Source organism: Pelecanus crispus, chromosome 5 (genome assembly GCF_030463565.1).
Source record: "Pelecanus crispus isolate bPelCri1 chromosome 5, bPelCri1.pri, whole genome shotgun sequence".
NCBI lineage: Eukaryota > Metazoa > Chordata > Aves > Pelecaniformes > Pelecanidae > Pelecanus > Pelecanus crispus.
In genome coordinates, this window is record NC_134647.1 from 48,717,335 (window position 1) to 48,723,429 (window position 6,095).

General features: G+C 44.0%; 1 pseudogene; it reads left to right on the forward strand.

Moving 5' to 3' along the window:
- The first annotated feature begins 528 nt into the window (after positions 1–528).
- Positions 529–3,133, forward strand: LOC142593561 (uncharacterized; annotated as a pseudogene).
- The last annotated feature ends 2,962 nt before the right edge of the window (positions 3,134–6,095 follow it).

Below are 6,095 nucleotides of genomic sequence, written 5' to 3' on the forward strand. Positions count from 1 at the left end.
ACATGAGAGACAAAAAGTGGACTGAGAGTAGTCAGCATGGGTTTATGAGGAGGAAATCATGCCCCACTAACTTGGTAGTCTTGTACAACAAAATATCTAGCTAAGTGGATAAGGGGAGAACAGTGCATGTTGTTTAACTTGACTTCAGCAAGGCTTTGGACACTATCTCCAGTAACATCCTCATAGGCAAACTGAGAAAGTACAGAACAGATAAATAGTGAGGTCAACTGAAAACTGACTGAACTTCCAGGCTCAGAGGGTCGTGATCAAACAGCACAGAGTCCTGCTGGAGGCCAGTCACTAGTGGTGTATCCCGAGGGTTCTGTCAGGACCCTGCAGGTATTAATAAGTCTTAATGGCCCTGTGCCCCTCAGCAGGGCCTCCGTCCACAATCTCTACCCATGGGCCCAGGGGTCCCTCTATTCAGCAATGGTGAGATCATACCTGGAGTGCCATGTCCAGTTCTAGGTTCCCTGATGCCAAAGAGGCATGGACTTACTGGAACAAGTCCAGTGAAGGACCACGAAGATGATTGAAGGATCGGAGCATCTGGCATATGAGGAGACACTGAGAGAGCTGGGACTGTTCAGGCTGGAGAAGGGAAAGCTTAGAGAGATCTTATCAATGTATTTGAATATCTGGAGAGGTGGGATAAAGAAGATGAAGCCAGACTCTTCTGAGTGGTGCACGGTGACAGGACAAGAGGCAATGGGCGCAAACTGAAACACAGGAAATTGCATTTAAAACATGAGAATAAAAATGTTTTTACTGTGAGGGTGGTAGAACACTGGAACAAGTTGCTCAGAGAGATTGTGTAGTCTCCATGTGTAAGGGACAAAATGGCTGGACATTTGTCTCAAAGATTGTCCACATGAAGCTGGCAGGACCTTGCAGGAAAGTGTGCGGGGTGTCACCTGCTCGCATGGCAACAAAGATGGCAGCGAGGCTGTGGTAACAGCCTGCTGAAGCAGATGATTGGCTGTGGGCGTGTGCACGTGGTCGTTGCGTGAGACCCCAGGCATAGGCGGGGGCTCGGAGACGTGGGACACGTGCCATCGACCTGGGCAAGCAGGACGCGAGGGAGTTCTGTGCAAGCGTGAAGTTGTTGCCTCAGGCACGCAGCCTATAAAAGACCCCCACCCCAGACCCCGGTGTGATCACCCACCACTGAAGACCCTGGTGTGATTCACCCGCCACCAAAGACCCCAGAAGCACGGACCCCCAGGACACCATGGATCCATGGGGGTGACTATTTGCGCTTTTCTATCCCTAACTCTTGCTTAGTTTTCCTATCTTGTTTTCCTTCTTTATCTATCACTATTTTTCTTTCTTCTCTGAGTGGTTAATAAATGGGTGGACTTACAACATCTGACCTCATTTGTGTCTTAATCTCGCTTGAAGGGATTGAACCTGAAATGAGAGGTCAGTCTAGCCACCCCTAGTCCCCCAGACTCGTCTGAGGTTGGCTAGAACACAAGGGGGCCTTCCTCTCATCCAAATTGGATTGTAACATTTTTTAATTGGCGTCACGGACAGGATCCCTCGAAGTGAGAGTGTTGTATTGTCCACTCATTCTTGTTTCACCTTGTTGTGATACCTCCCAGGAAAGAATAGGGGGTGGGATAGTGTGAGTGTTCGAAACTTACTTGCTGCCTTCCTGGGATGACTGCCCGCTTTTTATTTGAGATACGAGTGATGAAGTAACTGCCCCCAAGGACAAGGAAGTTCTGTTTGATTTTTTTGACAAATATAATGCCCGGCCTTCTGTCTCCAGCATGGATTGGGCGCAGAATAATTGGCACAATTTGCAGAGCATTGTAGACTGAATGGTTGCTCTATGAAAGGACGCTAGGGTCTGCTCTGGAAAAGGGAAAACCATTGTTTGTGCCATTCTTGGCACTAGCCTAGCGGTGGCAGTGAAGGCAAGAGGCCACCATCATCCAACTGAATCTCAGACCATAGAATCTCTCCAAACCCTGGTTCAAACCCTGCAGGGACAAGTTGGCGAATTAAAAAAACAATTGGAAGAGGAAAAGGACCAGGTTAAAATTTTACGAGCTGCTCTGAAGGAGCAACTCCTTGTGAATGCCGTCTGCGAGGAGGCACCCCCCCAAACTATTTACCCTATCATGATCTGCAGGCAGTGAGAGAAAAATTAGAGAGATCAGAACCACCCTCACTGCCACCCTTAGTTGAAAACGAATACAGTTAGGAAGATGAGCAGTACCATTTTCCCCAAGTTACAACTAAAGAAATCCCCTACACTGCCACTGAATTGGCAAAATTGAAAAAGGATTTTGGCCGAACCCCAAGGGAATCAGAGACAGACTATGTGAGTCATAGAGAGAGAGTGTCACTATCAGGAGGAGATCAAATTTTGCTAAGTGAAAGGGAGGTGGAAGGATATTGGGGGCCAGGACTATTTTTAACTACTGGAGACCACCGAGCCCCCTGGTCTCTAACCCAACAAGCAGCTTATTGGGCAGGAAGGCTGAACCCCCTGGAAAGGGGGGATCCTCTCGCAATTACAGGAACCATTGATCAATTGGTTCAAAGCATGCAGAAAGCGGCTTTCCTACAAATGATGTACAATCAGAAATTAGAACCTAGGTAGGAATCCCCCAATGCTGATGCTGGTGGATCCTGAGCGAATAACTCCCCTTATAAGGGGACTCCCCGACTCTTTAAAACCAATTGGGATTCAAATACAGGGAAAAATGCAGGCAGCTTTAGAGGGATTTGCTCCCAATCGGCCTCACCGACCCCCAGATAGGAAAGTGTGGACTTGGGATGAAATAGCCTAAGAGTTAATCAATTGTGGGCACAAATATGGCCCTGTTGGCCCTCCAACCACCAGAAATCTAAGACGGACCGAAATTAAAATGGTCCTGCACTCTGGTGACACAAAAAAGCTGCTTTTCGTAAAACCATCCGGGGGGAGGGTTTTCCAAACAAGGGCAATAGCTTGTGGGCAAAGGGCTGGCAAAAGGGGATCCCACATGACCTAATGGATGGGCTGCCAACAGACAAGTTAGAGAATCTGGTGACAGGGTGGCCTGATAAACCTGTAAATAGGGAAGTAGACTTTAAAGGTGCCATTACCCCTAGTGCACTTTCTGAGATCAATTCTTAGGAGTCTCCCGAGACTGAGCGGGAACTAGATCCTTTGCCCTCCGATGGTGAGTGGGGGGGTGAAGGCAGGACATATATTAGGTGGCTCACTGAAAACAATTGGGGAGATTTATTTATCACCGGGATTGTAGGGCCAAAACGAGTCACAGTCACCTTTCTGATAGATACTGGAGCACAGATTTCGGCCATTAAAACAAAAGATGCCACAAGCTGTGGGATTTTCCCTTCAAAGAAAAAGGTATTTGTAGTAGATGCATTTGGTAAGGTTCAGCCACAGACAATGGCTAGAGTTGGCCTGCACTTGCCTGGGGAAGAAACCAAAATCAAGACAACTATGGCAGTGGGAGACTTCCCACTTAACCTCTTTGGACTCGACGTATTGAAAGGGAGAACCTGGATTGACAATAACAGGAGGCAGTGGTTGTTTGGTTCCTGGGCGCTTGATGTCCGGCTGCTACAAGCCATGCCATATCTACCTCCCTCAAAAATTACTAATGTCAAACCGTACCTGATACTATTAGGAGCTAGAGAGGGAATAACACTCATACTAGAGGATTTAAAGGGGCAGGGCATTGTGATCCCAGCCCACTCCCCCTTTAATTCCCTGGTGTGGCCAGTACAGAAACACAACAGCCAGTGAAGGTCAACTGTGGATTACCGCAGTCTTGATCCAAATCTGTAGAAGTCACCTGCATAAGCAAAACCACTTCCTCTTCCAAGTTGGATTTTTCCTGTTACATGTTCTTTTTCAAAAGTCATAGAATATTATTGCTAGTGAAGAATGGCAATGAAACCACTTGTGATATTCAAGTGAAGAGTGTGTCTGTGGAAGACTAAAAATGAAGCTATGTGTACAATTTCTGTTCAAGCATCAACATATCCAGAAGGTATTTCATTATTCTCAGTCTCTAGCATAAATGAAATTATAAAATACTGCAGATCTTGTTCATGAATCCTGCTCACTTCTCAACCCAGTCCAGCAAGATACCCAGTGAGGTCCTTGGAATATGTTACTAAAAGCTATGGAAAATTCAAATGGTCGTTTGTCATTACTTTATAAATCTTATGAATTTATTTCAGACAACACATATCTTCTTGACAAACATTTGCAGTGTTGCAAATCTACTGTCATCAAAAAGATGGCATGTGTTAGACTAAATTCAACAGCTCTAATAAGCCAACTTCCTGATTTGTGTTACATGAGAAGTTTATAATGCTTGACCAGTAGGTTGCTTTTGCAAAAGGAGGATTCCTTTTTCTACAACAAATTTTCACCCCTGTATGTCAGAAAATGTCCTCAGTAGGATAAGGTAAACAGAACTTTAGAAGAACTTTGAAATGAATAAAATATGTAAAATGAGTAGGTGAACAGGAAAAGAATATCAGCAGGGAGAACACAGATTGAGGAGGGTGACAATACTAACATCACTAAGTAGAACATACAGTCAGTGACTGGGCTTTTCTAATCCAGTGGTTTGGCAAGTAGGTTTTTCAGAGATTTGGCAAGTAGGAAATAAAAACAAAATTTGTATAATACTAGGACTCATGGCAACAAAATGGATGAGTAGAAACTGCTAGTGCAAGATGAAAAACAATTTTTTGTCAAGAAATAACAGGAACAGTGAAATAATAGGGTTGAGACACCTATCTTTAAGATTTCTATGACAAGATGGGAAAGTCTAACTTTTGTAGGGTAAAACTGAGTGATAAAAACAAAAGATTGTAAAGAAAGTACAGATATGGATACTTGGGCAATTATGAAACGTATCTGAGACAAAATCACCATGGAGACAGACTAAAGTTCTTTTGGGCTAATAGCAGTGATCTCCTAGCAATCTCTAGGGTTGGGTATGTACGAAGATGTCTGCAATGCCATGACAAGCAAATATTACTGAGAATTGTACCATGATGGAACAATAAGTTACCATGGATGACCTGGGAAACTAATGCTAAGTATAATGCTTGGGATTAGACACTATACAAAGGAATGTATATAACTTCATCATGAGACACCTGAGGAGATTATTTTTCTGTGATTCCAGAAAAACCTTGTGGGAAAATAAGAATGCACCTGGTGGAGTCACCTGTGGAGATGAGATGCCAGGACAATGAAGAAGGTTAACTATATACTGGTCTGGGACTAAGGGAAGCAATTATTTAGAGGTCTTCGCTCAACAACTTCAGACCAAATCTGCAACACTGTGTCCACTTTTCACATATGCACAAAGCGTAAGAAAAATATTTATCAATAGGCAAGTTCAGCAGAGGGCCCCCACGATATTCAGTGGCTGGAGCACTTGCCCTGTAGGGAGAGGCTGAGGCAGTACAGCTTGTTCAGCCTGGAAAGGAGACAGCTTCAGGGGTGGGGGGGTGGGGGACTAACATCAGTCTTTCTGTACTTAACAAGGAGGTTACTGAGAAAGCAGACTCTTCACTGTGATGATAAAAAGAGACAATGGACATAAATGGATGGAGGGGGTGTTCCAACTGGGTATAAGTTAAAAAACCCCTACCCTATCAGGTTAATTAAGCATTGGAACAGGTTGCAGAGAGTTTGAGGATCTCCATCCTTGGCGGTTTTCAAGATCCAAGTAACCTGCTCTGCAATCTAAGAGATTTGACATGAAACCATTTTCTTTTTGACTTTTGTAATTTATCTTCATGGCTTTGAGTCCCCTATCATTCCATTCCCTATTTTCCTTCTTTCTGTAGGCCTTGATCCAGTAAGAAATTAATGACCTTACCAAGTACCTTGCACTTGGATTCTAAGCAGGAGAAGCAGGAGAAGACCCTAGAGAGTTAACATACATGCACATCACTGGATGTGATGTTATTGTTCTTCACATTTTCTCCTAATTTCTATTCAGAAGAATGAAAATATAATTGCATTATTCTTAACCCAGAATACATTTGGTATTTTTGAAAAATGTTCATGTAGTGCAATGGAGCTAATATAATTGTAG